Source organism: Dendrobates tinctorius, unplaced genomic scaffold (assembly GCF_039654945.1).
Source record: "Dendrobates tinctorius isolate UK_male_01 unplaced genomic scaffold, ASM3965494v1 ptg000138l, whole genome shotgun sequence".
NCBI classification, from domain to species: domain Eukaryota; kingdom Metazoa; phylum Chordata; class Amphibia; order Anura; family Dendrobatidae; genus Dendrobates; species Dendrobates tinctorius.
The window spans coordinates 9,207,301-9,225,257 of record NW_027361806.1 but is presented as its reverse complement, the minus strand read 5'-3'; positions in this window follow the sequence as shown (position 1 = coordinate 9,225,257).

Sequence of the window (17,957 nt, the reverse complement as noted above, 5' to 3'; positions counted from 1 at the left end):
ACTGCCCCAGAGCAGACCCCAAAGGAATAGATAGCCCCCACACATGTATTGACGGTGAAACAAGAAGAAGGCACAAACACAGGCAGGAAAATAGGCTGAGCAAATGATGGGGCCCAAACTAACTAGACAGGAAAGGAAAGGGAAGACACTGTCTGCAACCTGCAAAAAACCCTACAAAAATAATGTCCAACACTTCTGATAGCAAAATTAACCCTGAAGTCACTAGACTTCTCCCACTATGTCAGCACTCTGAAATATTCTGAGACAGAGCAAAAAGAGACCGAACTAGTAAGGGACAAAAAGCCAATTGGCAAAATACTGATAAATAAGAGTGGAAATTCAGCTCAGTCCCCAGCCGGGGCTGGCAGACCACACAAAAAACTGAATAGACCAACAAAACCAAGTGTGAACATTAGCAGAAAAAGATAGCTTTAGATGACTGGAACAGAGCTGAAAACCAAGACCTGACAAGCCAGAAGGAATCACCAGCAACTGAATAGGGCGTCGGCTGTCTTAAATCCAATCTGAGAATCCTGAGATCCAATCGTCATCCTCATTCTCAGGTGGCAGATCTCCACCGATCAAACCAGCCGCACCACCTCCCGACATCACCAGAGGGACTCCAGAAGGGGAACCAGAGAATGAACTCACAACATACCCCCCCAGTTGCCCTTGTTACACTAGCAGTTACTGTCCAGCCTCTACAGCCGCCCTTCATCCAGCTGTCATCCCATCTCTACAGCCTCCATTCCTGCAGTTACTGTCCAGCCTCTACAGCCGCCATCTCATCTCTACAGCCTCCATTCCTGCAGCTGCTGTCCAACCTCATCACAAACCATATTTCCAGCTGCCATCCAGTCTACAGCCTCTATTCTTCCAGCGTCCATCTGGCCTCTATAGCCTCTTTTCCTCCAGCTGTCATATCATCTCTACAGCCTCCATTTCTGCAGCTGCTGTCCATCCTCTTCCAGCTGTTATACAACCTCTATAACCACCATTCGTCCAACTGCCATCTGGTCTCGACAGCCTCCACGACTTCCATTTATTCATATGGTTCACCTCGTTGCACCAATGGTACCAGTCCATGCTACATTCGGATCAAGGGCTACAACGCTCTACCTGACCAGGCAAGACATCATAGGCACCCAAATACTTCTATATTAACTCTCCTAATACAGATTCAGGATAAAGATACTTAGAAAAACAGAGAAATATGAAGAAAAAAGAAAACTGGTAAGTAAACTTTCTTGTTTTGTAGCACAATGAACATTTCTCAAATTTCCACTATCGTTCGTTGATTCTCTTTGAAATGTATTTTGTTGATCCAGTGAAATTGTACATGGCGGCATCAGAATCTCTGGGCTCAGAATGATCCATTATTTACATTCTGCTGACTTGTGTATGTTCAGAGGGTGAGGTGCGAAAAACGGCTTGTGCTCAACTGACTTTTCTAGAGCCAATCTTCAATCTGGAGTCAATCAGTAGCGCGGCCTCAAAACTCCGATACATCTAGAATAACCGAAGTGAGATCTCGACCAAACTTAAACTATATGTCTCTGAGCTCAAAGTGGAATAAACTATTTTAATCTGAAGCAGGTGGAGTTTCCATAAAGAGCTGATTGTGTATTATTAAAGGGCGGCACCTAAACTTTAATGAGATTTCAGAAATAACTGCATCCATCAGATGAGCGCTCACATCGTACAATCACAGACAGGTCTATAGGTTTATTTAGATTTAATGTAAAAAAAATTCCCATTAACTTTCACTATAAAAGGTAAAGTAACATTCAGAAAAAAGATGGTAAAAAGGTAACTAGAATACTGTCCCATGTGAAAGAATATAACTACTATAATACTGCTCCTATGTACAAGAATATAACTGCTATAATACTGTCCCTATGTACAAGAATATAACTACTATAATACTGCTCCTATATACAAGAATGTAACTACTATAATACTGCTCCTATGTACGAGAATATAACTATTATAGTCCAGCTCCTATATACAAGAATATAACTACTATAATACTGTCCCTATGTACAAGAATATAACTACTATAATACTGCTCCTATGTACAAGAATATAACTACTATAATACTGCCCCTATGTACAAGAATATAACTACTATAATACTGCTCCTATGTACAAGAATATAACTGCTATAATACTGCCCCTATATACAAGAATATAACTACTATAGTACTGCCCCTATGTACAAGAATATAACTACTATAATACTGCCCCTATGTACAAGAATATAACTACTATAATACTGCCCCTATGTACAAGAATATAACTACTATAATACTGCTCCTATGTACAAGAATATAACTGCTATAATACTGCCCCTATATACAAGAATATAACTACTATAGTACTGCCCCTATGTACAAGAATATAACTACTATAGTACTGCCCCTATGTACAAGAATATAACTACTATAATACTGCTCCTATGTACAAGAATATAACTGCTATAATACTGTCCCTATGTACAAGAATATAACTACTATAATACTGCCCCTATATACAAGAATGTAACTACTATAATACTGCCTCCTATGTACAAGAATATAACTACTATAATACTGCTCCCAATGTACAAGAATATAACTACTATAGTACTGCCCCTATGTACAAGAATATAACTACTATAATACTGCCCCTATGTACAAGAATATAACTACTATAATACTGCCCCTATGTACAAGAATATAACTACTATAATACTGCTCCTATGTACAAGAATATAACTGCTATAATACTGCCCCTATATACAAGAATATAACTACTATAGTACTGCCCCTATGTACAAGAATATAACTACTATAGTACTGCCCCTATGTACAAGAATATAACTACTATAATACTGCTCCTATGTACAAGAATATAACTGCTATAATACTGTCCCTATGTACAAGAATATAACTACTATAATACTGCCCCTATATACAAGAATGTAACTACTATAATACTGCCTCCTATGTACAAGAATATAACTACTATAATACTGCTCCCAATGTACAAGAATATAACTACTATAACACTGCACTCTAACACTTAGGCTATGTGCTGTCATGATCCAGGAGAGGGTTTCACTTTGGCCCGTCCTGGTCAGGCAGGGGGTTAATTGTTTCTGCCTCTCTCTGGCAGAGGGCGGCTATTTAATGCTCACTGGACCTAGGTCCGGTTTCAGTTATACTCCTGCCCTCGGCTGAGTTAGTTTACCTTGTACGTACGTGTGCCTTGTGCCTGATATCTTGCTTGCTTGTTTGGTTTTGATCCGGTTCTGTCCCTGTTACGAGTTCTGCCTGTCCCTCTTGTACCGCACAGCCCTCTCATGTATGACTCTCTGCTTGTGACTTGACTATTCTCTGCTCGTCTCTTTGGTACCGCACCGCCCTCTCATGTATGACCTCTGCTTGTCTGACCTGCGTTTTCCTCTCCTCTACTACAGTATTCCTGCAGTAGGTACATTACATCATCTGCAGTAGTAGGACCCAAAGCCCCGCCCCCTTCAGTCACATGATCGTAGGTCCTGGTACTCTTTACTATTTTCCGTGCCTCAGGTTCTGTCTGCTTAAACCTTCACTACCGTATTGGGCCCCGTCCTCTCCCGCAGTGCTCTGCCGTGGCAGTTGCCGACGCTGACAGGATCCTGACGTGCTCACAGTAACATTTTAAACCTGACACATAGCCAGACTCCTTCCCAGAAAACACGCGCTTTGTTCCCACGCGTTTTTTTGGGCGTTTTCCATGCTTTTTTTGCTCAAAAACGCGCGTTTTTGATGCGTTTTTTTCCGCGCGTCTTCTGGACCATAGGAAATAGCTAAAAACATGGACTAAGCCACAAAATTAATGAACATGCTGCGTTTTTAGCCGCTAAGCGTTTCCTTAGCGGTAAAAAGCGCATCCATTAGCACAAAAAGGCCAAAAAGCATTAAAATGAATGGGAAGCTTATTTTAAGTGTTTTTGAAGGGGTTTGACCCCTAAAAATGCTTAACGCTACTGTGGGCACACAGCCTTAAAGGGGGGAATCTGTCAGCAGGATTTTGCTCAGTTAACTACACACAGTGTCAGGTCGGCGCTGTTATACTGAATAAAATGATACCTTGGTTGATAAAATCCGTCTCGTATTCTTTAATCTTTATTTTCAGTTCTGTGTTAATGATATGCTCATGTCCTAAGGTGGGGTTCATGTATGTAGTGCTCTGATTAGATATTCATAATGCAGACTGCTGACAGGTCACTGACCTCCCCCTAGTTTACATAATGAATACCATCACATACTGAATAAAAAAAATAAAAAAACACTCTTATGTGGCGCCCCTGAGGATTCAGTTGCCACAGAGGTACTGCACCTCCTCCTGAGGTGTGGTACCCCACCATCCAGGTAGGTTGGAGGCTCCTGACCACGCTCCAACACTCGCATCCCACACAACACGGTAGTTCAGCAAAGCCACATTGCGGCTCCCTGCTTGGAGTGTAGCAGAGCACCTTTGGCGGCTCCCTGCTTGGAACTTGAAACGTGCTGGGAGGCGGGTGGAGTTAGAATACATAAAAGAGTGGGAAGGTTTAGGATTTTAGTCAGTCAGTTCGAGGTCAGTCACTCAGAGAGGAGTGAGGAAAGAAGATCCCTGGGAGAGGGATGGAGGAAGGAGGTGCTGCAGCAGATCTCAGTGATCTGAGCCAGCTGGCACAGGAAAGGAAAGAAGGAGAAAGACATTGAACAGAAACCTGATCTTCCATGAGAGGGAGAGTTTAGTACGGAACGAAGGAGTAAAAGGGAACAGAGGACGTGGGTTAGAGGAGAACCCTGCCTAGAAGTTCTAAGCGCAAGGCCGGGGCCCGATCCCCGAGGTTGTATGGATACTAATGGTCCTACAGCAGACACCGGTGGAGTAGTGGGCTGTAAATGCCCTACTCCCATCTAAGACTTGGGGGCACAACAGCAACTGGGATAGTGAGCTGGGACTCAGGAGGAAGGAGTCCCCGAAGCAGGCTACAGCTGTCTGCCGTACAAGTATTGTTCTTAAGAACATCTGACAGGAGGAACTCCAGTGTAACTCAGTACTAGGAGTACTTCACTTAAAGGCGCTATAAGAGGAGACGTTCAGGAAGGTACATGTTGGCGGACTGTTGGAAGGGAACATTCCATCTGATCTGGAGGTTGACTGAGTCCCTGACCCGGATGACACGGCACGGATGCAGGCATCTGTGTGTGCTACAGACTGAGTAAAGCTTTGGAACTACATGCCTTGGTGTCCTCCAATCATTCCTGCGCCAACACACCCTGTACCACTACATCTGGGTACCAGCTTCCACACCGCCTGCGCCTCTCCTCTGCCCCTACATCTACACTGCCCTGGACTACAGCTCCACCTGTGGGGAGCTTCTCCATCTTGGCTGCAACCCCGCCATCAGTCCCAGCGAATCTGCATGCAGCGTCGGCTCAACATCTCACTTGCCGAACACCACAGGTGGCGTCACAAACTATGCCATTAACTACATTCCACCATTCAATTCCCCACTTATTACTTGGGTGCCCAGGGCCACGGACCGGGTCATTGCTGCTGTGACACATCCCGCTGACACCGGCCCGGTACCGAGTACTCCACAGCCCTGGGTGTGAGGGCGACCCACTTATGCCGGCTGCAGCATATTCACCTGGTTACTGTGCACTAAATAAGTGCCACTAATATCTTTTTTCAGATTTACTTGTGCGAGGAAAAAAAAAAATCATTTTTAAAATGGCTCCCGCCGCGCCTGCGCGGTAGCAGCTGTCGGTTTGTATGGAGATACGATAGCTGCTGTTGGGCAGGCGGCACCATTTTGTTGGAGAAGAAAAAAATAGTCCTCCACCAAGATGGCGCCGCCCGCGCAAGTGCAACAGCAGCTGTCGGCGATCTCCGGTGGATGACATTTTTTTTTTCTTCTCCAGCAAGATGGCGGCGTCGACCTGACACTGTGTGCAGGTTACGGTGCACGATCCTGCTGACAGGTACCCTTTAATATCCCTGCTATAATGGTGCCTCCCCTAGTCAGCATGTTGGGGCAGTAAAGTGCAGGGTTGTAGAGTCTCCTCTCTTTGTGATGATGCAGGGATTTCGGGGTCACGTAGCGCACACTTTTTCTTTATAGATATATTATGTTGTGGGAAGCCTGTTCTCCAGGCTGATGGAGACTGTTACCTCTGGCAGCAGTATTATTATATTATTACAAGGGTTTACAAGCACTGGTTCAGCAGTGTCGCTCCCCGGGGTTCCGCTGAGCACCCCACTTCTAAAATTATCACCAAAATAAATAAATGAAGATCTCAGATTCTCTTCCTTTGGTTGAAAATAAACATAAGGCAGCTGCAGCTGGAGGAATAATGGCGCACGTCTCCCTCCCATCTCCAGATGTTCTAGACTGCGCTGCGGAACATGGACATTATACAGGAACCGATCTCCAAGGACAATCCCGGTCAGTGTTCTCCACGTCCGGCAGCTCCTTATTCTTATCCCATAATTTATGTGGGAAGAAGGGAAACTCATACTTGGAGTTAAGTAGCGGAATATATTAAGCAATCGCTTAGGTAACAATTCCCGAGCACTTTCTCTAATTGTGGGATTCTTCTTACAGTATTAAGAAAATATATATCTATATACAATATCTGGGAGGGAAGGGGTGGCTCATGCCCCACTAATGTAACAAGCTACTGACTCATTACCATTCATAAATCACAGAATACTGAATTATTCTGCTATTAATTTTACTCTATGTGATAACATGTTTATTTTAATGGGGACTTCTTTTGCTGATCCTAAGACGTATCCAGTAAATAAAGCGTCCAAGGGTCTCTTTTTCATTTTTCTGACGTCTTTCTTTTCTCCTGCTGGTTTTTATTGGGATTCCCATAATTCATAAACTACCAATGAGCTGGAAAGTATCTAGTAATTTCAGTAGAGCGACACTGACACCTTGTGGTAAAACAATCATGGGGGAAAAAAAGTCGCAACACTACATGGAAATTTTGCGAAATTTATGATGATTCGTTTTTGACAAATGCCCTCATGAAGCAAATTAAAGAGATTGTCCACTACTTTAACACTGACAGTCCGTCCTTAGGATAGGTCATCAATATCTGATCAGTGGGGTCTGACACCCGGCATCCCTGCTAATCAGCTGTACTCGGTGTCGCCGGCAGCCGGATCTGCTCTGTTCCAGAGCTGCACAGCGCCGTCCATGGAATAGTGGCCACAGCTAGGTACTACACATCCAGCTTCTATTGATTTGAATAGGAGGGCGGATGTGCAGTACCTGACAGCGGCCACTGTACAGATGACTGAGCTGTGCTCTGCGGCTCCACCTCTGAGCAGTTTCTGATCAGCGGGAGTGTCGGGTGTCACACCCCCACCGATTAGACAATGATGAACTGTCCTAAGAATAGGCCATCACTGTTAAAGTAATGGACAACCCCTTTAAGTTGGAAGATTGTGGCTCTCTCCTCTATAAGCTGGCGATCATTATAGTTTTCTAAACTGTGGAAGAGATGCATGAATGGAAAAACAGAACCGAAAAATAACTTCCCAAATGAAAGATCCAAGCACGGAATGTCCAAAAAAGAACTGTTACAGAAGTATCAAATCAGTATTTGGAATCTGGGCTTGATACTTTGTCGGAACCTTCTGGGCTTCTTCTATGGGTGACCACTGACCACCATTAACAGTTTACCTGCCTTCAGGTCAAAATGAACAGTGCTTGCTCTTATTTTATTCCTGCTCCTTTCTTGAGAATTCCAATATTTATTTCTTTTAAATCCTCCATACGGTTCCAGACATACGGTGGTTTTTATTTAATGACTATTTCTATGGTCTTTACAAGGGGGCGGGAGGAGGGGCCCAGGTTTCTCTGGGAGGCGTTTCTCTGGGCTGTTTTGCATTATTATTCTGTGAGCCACGCCCTCTTGGAAAAAAAGTTCTATCTTCTGTTCATGGGACTGCCTCTCCTTAGTCTACAGACTTGTTTTAGGCCTTAATCAGCCAACAAGAAAAATGGGAATCCAACAACAGAAATCCCAAAGCTTAAAAGTTTAAACAAACTTTGATTTTTTTTATACTTTAGTCCAACGTGGAAAGTCAGGAAACTTTGCACATCAATTTATTAGGGGATTTCATTTTATTTCTGTAAAAACAAAAACTGCCTGCCTGGCTTCCAAGTCCTGTGCTTTTGGCCTCCTACACACGTCCTGGTAATTCCAGTACAGGAAAAAAATCAATACTGGTGAGATCCGTGGTCGGTGTGCCATCCGTATGTCTGTGTGTTGTCCATGGTCTGTGTGTCCGTATTTTGCATGTGTGTGCTGTCCATATGTCCATGTGAGATGTACCAGCACCTGGCAAAAGCAGTACAGTTCGTGATGATCCAAAGTGCCAGCCAGCTGCTGTAGGCAGTTCTTATCATTGTTGCCTGGTAGCACTGAGATCAGCGTGACCAGGAGACAATGATGGGAGTTGTATTCAGCAGTAGCTGTGTCCCTCCTACGTTAAACAAAGTATTAAATTAAAAAAAAAAAGTGTGGGCTCACACACAATTTTCATAACCAGCAGAGGGAAAGCCCACGGCTGGGGGCTGATGGTAATAATCTGGGACAATGGACAATACCCATAAGATTCCCAGGCTATGTGCTTAGCTTTTCCTGGTAAATTTACGTGGACTCCACACAAATAAATAGCATAGGGTCCACCTATGAATTCAAACCAGCAAAGGCTAAACAGACAGCTGTGGGTTGATATTAATAGCCTGGGAAGGGATCAAAGATATCCCCCCAGGCTACCAACATCAGCCCTCAGCAGCTCCAGAAATGGGGCATCAATAAGATGATGCTCAGCCTCGCTCTTCCCACTTGCCCTGTAGTGGTGGTAAGTGGAGTAATATTTGTAGGGTTGATGTCATCTTTGTATTGTCAGGTGACCGCAACCCAACAATTAGTAATGGAGAAGCGTCCATAAGACGCCTCCCTTACTAACCCCATAGTTATATTGTAAAAGACACAAGAATAAAGTCCTTTATTTGAAATAAAATTCCACATCCTTTCTTACAAAGTTATTTAACCCCTTCACCCCCAAGGGTGGTTTGCACGTTCATGACCGGGCCAATTTTTACAATTCTGACCACTGTACCTTTATGAGGTCATAACTCTGGAACGCTTCCATGGATCCCGGTGATTCTGACATTGTTTTCTCATGACATATTGTACTTCATGTTAGTGGTAAAATTTCATTCAAATAACTTGCGTTTATTTGTGAGAAAAACGGAAATTTGGCGAAAATTTTGAAAATTTCGCGATTTTCCAACTTTGAATTTTTATGCCCTTAAATCACAGAGATACGGCACACAAAAAACTTGATAACTAACATTTCCCACATGTTTACTTTACATCAGCACAATTTTGGAACCAAAATTTTTTTTTGTTAGGAAGTTATAAGGGTTAAAAGTTGACCAGCGATTTCTCATTTTTACAACACCATTTTATTTTTAGGACCACATCACATTTGAAGCCACTTTGAGGGGTCTATATGATAGAAAATACCCAAAAGTGACACCATTCTAAAAACTGCACCCCTTAAGGTGCTCAAAACCACATGCAAGAAGTTTATTAACCCTTTAGGTGCGTCACAGGAATTTTTTTGAATATTTAAAAAAAAATGAACATCTAACTTTTTTTCATAAAAAAAATACTTCAGGTTCAATTTTTTTTATTTTACCAAGGGTAACAGGAGAAATTGAACTGCAAAAGTTATTGTGCAATTTGTCCTGAGTACGCAGATACCTGATATGTGGGGGGGAACGACTGTTTCGGCGCATGGCAGAGCTCAGAATGGAAGGAGCGCCGTTTGACTTTTTCAGTGCAAAATTGGCTGGAATTCAGATCGGACGCCATGTCACGTTTGGAGAGTCCCTGATGTACCTAAACAGTGGAAACCCCCTACAAGTGACCCCATTTTGGAAACTAGACCCCCCAAGGAACTTATCTAGATATGTGGTGAGAACTTTGAACCCACAAGGGCTTTACAGAAGTTTATAACGTACAGCGGTACAATTAAAAAATCATATTTTTTCCACAAAAATGATCTTTTCACCCCAATTTTTATTTTCCCAAGGGTAACAGGACCCTAAAAGTTATTGTGCAATTTGTCCTGAGTACGCTGATACCCCACATGTGGGGGTAAACCACTATTTGGGCGCATGGCAGAGCTCGGAAGGGAAGCAGCGCCATTTGACGTTTTTGGCTGGAATTGAGATCGGACACGATGTCGCGTTTGGAAAACCCCTGATGTACCAAAACAGTGGAAACCCCCCACAAATGACACCATTTTGGAAACTAGACCCCCTAAGGAACTTATCTAGATGTGTGGTGAGAACTTTGAACCCCCATGGGCTTCACAGAAGTTTATAACATAAAGCCATACAATTAAAAAATCATATTTTTTCCACAAAAATGATCTTTTCACCCTCAATTCTTATTTTTCCAAGGGTAACAGGACCCTAAAAGTTATTGTGCAATTTGTCCTGAGTACGCTGATACCCCACATGTGGGGGTAAACCACTATTTGGGCGCATGGCAGAGCTCGGAAGGGAAGCAGCGCCATTTGACGTTTTGGGCTGGAATTGAGATCGGACACCATGTCGCGTTTGGAAAACTCCTGATGTACCAAAACAGTGGAACCCCCCCACAAATGACACGATTTTGGAAAATAGACCCCCTAAGGAACTTATCTAGATGTGTGGTGAGCACTTTGACCCCCCCAGTGCTTCACAGAAGTTTATAACACCCGGGCGTGAAAATAAAAAATTTGTATTTTTTCCACAAACATGATCTTTTAATCACCATTTTTTATTTTCCCAAGGGTACCAGGAGAAATTGGACCCCAAAAGTTGTTGTCCAATTTGTCCTGAGTATGCTGATACCCCATATGTGGGAGAAAACTACTGTATGGGCACACGTCGGGGCTCGGAAGGGAAGTAGTGACGTTTTGGAATGCAGACTTTGATGGAATGGTCTGCGGGTGTCATGTTGCCTTTGGAGAGCCCCTAATGTACCTAAACAGTGGAAACCCCCCACAAATGACACCATTTTGTATACTAGACCCCCCAAGGAACTTATCTAGATGTGTGGTGAGCACTTTGAACCCCCCAGTGCTTCACAGAAGTTTACAACGCCCGGGCATGAAAATAAAAAATTCGTATTTTTTCCACAAACATGATCTTTTAGTCACCATTTTTTTATTTTCCCAAGGGTACCAGGAGAAATTGGACCCCAAAAGTTGTTGTCCAATTTGTCCTGAGTATGCTGACACCCCATATGTGGGAGAAAACTACTGTATGGGCACACGTCAGGGCTCGGAAGGGAAGTAGTGACGTTTTGGAATGCAGACTTTGATGGAATGGTCTGCGGGTGTCATGTTGCCTTTGGAGAGCCCCTAATGTACCTAAAACAGTGGAAACCCCCCACAAATGACCCCATTTTGAAAACTAGACCCACTAAGGAACGTATCTAGATGTGAGGTGAGCACTTTGAACCCCCAAGGGCTTCACAGAAGTTTATAATGCCAGGGCATGAAAATAAAAAAATCGTATTTTTTCCACAAACATGATCAATTAGTCCCCAATTTTTTCATTTTCCCAAGGGTAACAGGAGAAATTGGACCCCAAAAGTTGTTGTCCAATTTGTCCCGAGTACGCTGACATCCCATATGTGGGAGAAAACTACTGTATGGACACACGTCGGGGCTCGGAAGGGAAGCAGTGACGTTTTGGAATGCAGACTTTGATGGAATGGTCTGCGGGTGTCATGTTGCCTTTGGAGAGCCCCTAATGTACCTAAACAGTGGAAACCCCCCACAAATGACACCATTTTGTATACTAGACCCCCCAAGGAACTTATCTAGATGTGTGGTGAGCACTTTGAACCCCCCAGTGCTTCACAGAAGTTTACAACGCCCGGGCATGAAAATAAAAAATTCGTATTTTTTCCACAAACATGATCTTTTAGTCACCATTTTTTTATTTTCCCAAGGGTACCAGGAGAAATTGGACCCCAAAAGTTGTTGTCCAATTTGTCCTGAGTATGCTGACACCCCATATGTGGGAGAAAACTACTGTATGGGCACACGTCGGGGCTCGGAAGGGAAGTAGTGACGTTTTGGAATGCAGACTTTGATGGAATGGTCTGCGGGTGTCATGTTGCCTTTGGAGAGCCCCTGATGTACCTAAACTATTGAAACTCCCCACAAGTGACCCCATTTTGGACACTAGACCCCCCCACGGAACTTATCTAGATGTGTGGTGAGCACTTTGAACCCCCAAGTGCTTCACAGAAGTTTATAACACTCGGACGTGAAAATAAAAAAATCATTTTTTTCCACAAAAATGATATTTTTGCCCCCAATTTTTTATTTTCCTAAGGGTAACAGGAGAAATTGGACCCCAAAAATTGTTTTGCAATTTGTCCTGAGTAGGCTGATACCCTACATGTGGGGGTAAAACACTGTTTGGGTGCATAGCAGAGCTTGGAAGGGAAGGAGCACCATTTGACTTTTTCAACTCAGAATTGGCTGGAATTGAGATCAGACGCCATGTTGCATTTGGAGAGCACCTGATGTGCCGAAACAGTGGAAACCCCCAATTCTAACTCCAACCCGAACCCCAACACGCCCCTAACCCTAGCCCTAACCCTAGCCCTAGCCCTAACCCTACCCTAACCCTAATCCTAACCCTACCCCAACACACCCCTAGCCCTAACGGAAAAATGGAAATAAATACATTTTTTTAATTTTATTATTTTTCCCTAACTAAGGGGGTGATAACGGGGGGTTTGATTTACTATTTATGGCGGTTTTTATGTTTGGCAGCTGTCGCACGCTAAAAGACGCTTTTTATTGTAAAAATAGTTTTTGCATCACCACATATTGAGAGCTATAATTTTTCCGTATTTTGACACACTGAGTCATGTGAGGTCTTATTTTTTGCGGGACAAGTTGACTTTTTTATTGGTACCATTTTCGGGCACGTGAAATTTTTTGATCGCTTTTTATTCCGATTTTTGGGACGCAGAATGAACAAAAAACAGCGTTTCATGAATTTCTTTTGGGGGGGGTGTGTTTACACCGTTCCGCGTGCGGTAAAATTGATAAAGCGGTTTTCTTCTTCGGGTCAGTACGGTTACAGCGATACCTCATTTAGGTCGTTTTTTATGTTTTTGTCGGTTTTATGCAATGAAAACTACTTTATATAAAAAATAATTATTTTTGCATCGCTTTATTCAGCGAGCTATAACTTTTTTATTTTTTCGCTGATTATGCTGTGTGGTGGCACGTTTTTTGCGGGACAAGATGACGTTTTCAGAGGTACCATGGCTATTTATATGCGTCTTTTTGATCGCGCGTTATTACACTTTTTGTTTGGCGGTATGATAATAAATCATTATTTTTTGCTTCGTTTTTTATTTTTATTTTTTAAGGGGTTCGCTAAAGGGGTTAACTAATGGGACAGTTTTATAGGGCGGGTCGTTACGGACGCGGCGATACCTAATATGTGTACTTTTATTGTTTTTTTTTTTTATTTCCAAAAAATGGATTTATTGGGGGAATATTTTTTTTTTTTTTTTCTAATTTATTTGGCGATTTTTTTTTTAATTATTTTTACACTTTTTTTTATTTTTTTTTTTTACATTAAATAGTCCCAGGTGGGACATCACTGTCCTATGACAGATCGCTGATCTGTCACATCACAGATCACTGTGACAGATCAGCGATCTGACACAGGCACTGCAGAAGGCTTCCTCATGCCTGCGCTTTGCAGGCACTGAGGAAGCCAGCTTCCGCAGGCCCCCGAAGGCCCCCGTCGCCATCTTGGATTCGTGGGCCTGGAGGAAGGGAGTCCCCCGCAGCAGCACTGCACATTGCGCTGCCGTGGGGGGCTCAGGGAAGCACGGAGGGAGCCCCCTCCCTGCCGATGCTTCCCTTTAACCCCCGGTACACCGCGATCGTGTTTGATCGCGGTGTGCAAGGGGTTAACGTATCGGGGGCGGTCCGTGACCGCCCCTGACACATTGTGCCGGGTGTCAGCTGTGATAATCAGCTGACACCCGGCCGCGATCAGCGGCGCTCACCACGTGGGCGCCGCTGATCGCGCCGACGTACTATCCCGACCCCGGTCATACGGGCCCGGGTACCGTGGACGGGATAGTACGTCGGATGGCAGGAAGGGGTTAAAAATAAAAAACAAAGTTATACTTACATTACACCAATTCCATTAAAGCCATAGTCCCCGGTAAAAAAATGAAAATAATAAATAATACCTAATGCACATTATATTGAAGCCCTTGTCTCCTGTAAAAAAAGAACCAAAATAAAAAACAACCATATCTCTCACCTATCCAAAGTGATAATTAGCAATACTGTCCCACACTGTAATCCATATCTGTGATATGTGGTTTACAACCTGGACGGTGGCATGATGCCACCATTCAGGCTGAAACCCATGGTAGAATGAGATGCTGTGAGGACAGCATCAGTGACTACCGGTGACATCATAGAGTTCACCGCTGATCATTGAAGCTGCGTACCCACACTTCACTGTGAGTGGCCCGATGAACTGTGGTGACCTCAAGGAGATCACCGCGAGTACCGTGAGAATTTTCTTCTTCCCAGGTGCCAGTATGTGTCATGTGGATGTCATTTGGGTATCATCAGTGCGCACGTATGTGGCATGCATTCTGCACAAAAAAACCTGAAATATCTGCTGGTTCTTCACACGAAGTGCATACTGACATAAAAAAAACATGTGAAGAAGGCCTTAAGGTAAAGAAAAAAAAGCCAAGAAAAAAAAAAAATGTGGTTTCAATTCTTCATTTAGCGTCATGTTACACTAAACGACGCACCAGCGATCCCGACAATGATAAGACCTGGTCAGGATTGCTGGGGCGTCGCTACATGATCGCTGGTGAGCTCTCAAACAGGCAGCGGCGCTTAGTTACCCGCTGTTTACCTTGGATACCAGCTCCCAGCGCCTGCTTACAGCGCTGGGAGCTCGCTGATCGTTGGTCTCCCTCTGTCACACGCAGCGATGCGTGCTGGCCAGCAGGAGACCAACGATCAAAAAATGGCCCAGGACGATCCTGCACGATCAGCGATACCTGGCGGGGGGGCCGGTCGCTGATGCGTGCCACACACAGCGAGATCGCTTGCTAGATCACAAAGTCGGTGACAGATCAGCGATCTCGTTAGCGATCTCGCTTAGTGTGAAGTACCCCTTATACTCAGTCTCTGACGAACAACGTCATTGCAGTCACATGGCAATCATTCCTTTGTTTGCACTCAGGTACCCTCTATCTTACCAGTTCCTATTGTTCCTAGTGAATGTGATCATTTATCAGGTTCAGGCTATACATTCCCCATATTGACCTGGAAAGCTCCATAGCTGAGTGTTTGAGGAGCTCAGAACTCCACTTCTACTCGGTGAACATGTACTAATCACACGCGTGTGCCAGGCAGCTGCTCCTATACATTAACCCCTTCCTGCCATCCAACGTACTATCCCGTCCATGGGACCTGGGCCCCTATGCTCATGGACGGGATAGTACGTCGGCGCGATCAGCGGCGCCCACGTGGTGAGCGACGCTGATCGCAGCCAGGTGTCAGCTGATTATCACAGCTGACACCCGGCACAATGTGTCAGGGGCGGTCACGGACCGCCCCCGACACGTTAACCCCTTGCACACCGCGATCAAACATGATCGCGGTGTACCGGGGGTTAAAGGGAAGCATCAGCAGGGAGGGGGCTCCCTCCGTGCTTCCCTGAGCCCCCCACGGCAGCGCAATGTGCAGCGCTGCTGCGGGGGACTCCTTTCCTCCAGGCCCCCGAATCCAAGATGGCGACGGGGGCCTGAGGAAGCTGGCTTCCTCAGTGCCTGCAAAGCGCAGGCATGAGGAAGCCTTCTGCAGTGCCTGTGTCAGATCGCTGATCTGTCACAGTGATCTGTGATGTGACAGATCAGCGATCTGTCACAGGACAGTGATGTCCCACCTGGGACTATTTAATAAAGTAAAAAAAAAAAATAAAGAAAGTGTTAAAATAATTAAAAAAAAATCGCCAAATAAATTAGAAAAAAAAAAAAATATTCCCCCAATAAATCCATTTTTTGGAAATAATAAAAAAAAAACAAAACAATAAAAGTACACATATTAGGTATCGCCGCGTCCGTAATGACCCGCCCTATAAAACTGTCCCATTAGTTAACCCCTATAGCGAACCCATTAAAAAATAAAAATAAAAAACGAAGCAAAAAATAATGATTTATTATCATACCACCAAACAAAAAGTGTAATAACGCGCGATCAAAAGGATATAAATATCCATGGTACCGCTGAAAACGTCATCTTGTCCTGCAAAAAACGAGCCGCCACACAGCATCATCAGCGAAAAAATAAAAAAGTTATACCTTGCAGAATAAAGCGATGCAAAAATAATTATTTTTTATATAAAATAGTTTTCATTGCATAAAACCGACAAAAACATAAAAAAAGACCTAAATGAGGTATCGCTGTAACCGTACTGACCCGAAGAATAAAACCGCTTTATCAATTTTACCGCACGCGGAACGGTGTAAACGCACCCCCCCAAAAGAAATTCATGAAACGCTGGTTTTTGTTCATTCTGCGTCCCAAAAATAGGAATAAAAAGCGATCAAAAAAGTCACATGCCCGAAAATGGTACCAATAAAAACGTCAACTCGTCCCGCAAAAAATAAGACCTCACATGACTCGGTGGGTCAAAATACGGAAAAATTATAGCTCTCAATATGTGGTGATGCAAAAACTATTTTTACAATAAAAAGCGTCTTTTAGCGTGCGACAGCCGCCAAACATAAAAACCGCCATAAATAGTAAATCAAACCCCCCGATATCACCCCCTTAGTTAGGGAAAAATAATAAAATTAAAAAAAAAGTATTTATCTCCATTTTCCCATTAGGGTTAGGGTTAGGGTTAGGGCTAGGGTTAGGGTTAGGGCTGAGATTAGGGTTAGGGGTGTGTTGGGGTTGGGGTTGGAGTTATAATTGGGGGGTTTCCACTGTTTGGGCACATCAGGGGCTCTCCAAATGCAACATGGCGTCTGATCTCAATTCCAGCCAATTCTGAGTTGAAAAAGTCAAATGATGCTCCTTCCCTTCCAAGCTCTGACATGCGCCCAAACAGTGTTTTACCCCCACATGTAGGGTATCAGCCTACTCAGGACAAATTGCAAAACAACTTTTGGGGTCCAATTTCTCCTGTTACCCTTAGGAAAATAAAAAATTGGGGGCAAAAATATCATTTTTGTGGAAAAAAATGATTTTTTTATTTTCACGTCCGAGTGTTATAAACTTCTGTGAAGCACTTGGGGGTTCAAAGTGCTCACCACACATCTAGATAAGTTCCGTGGGGGGTCTAGTGTCCAAAATGGGGTCACTTGTGGGGAGTTTCAATAGTTTAGGTACATCAGGGGCTCTCCAAACGCACATGACACCCGCAGACCATTCCATCAAAGTCTGCATTCCAAAACATCACTGCTTCCCTTCCGAGCCCCGACATGTGTCCATACAGTACTTTTCTCCCACATATGGGGTGTCAGCGTACTCAGGCCAAATTGGACAACTTTTGGGGGTCCAATTTCTCCTGTTACCCTTGGGAAAATAAAAAAATTGGGGACTAATTGATCATGTTTCTGGAAAAAATACGATTTTTTTATTTTCATGCCCTGGCATTATAAACTTCTGTGAAGCCCTTGGGGGTTCAAAGTGCTCACCTCACATCTAGATAAGTTCCTTAGTGGGTCTAGTTTTCAAAATGGGGTCATTTGTGGGGGATTTCCACTGTTTAGGTACATTAGGGGCTCTCCAAAGGCAACATGATACCCGCAGACCATTCC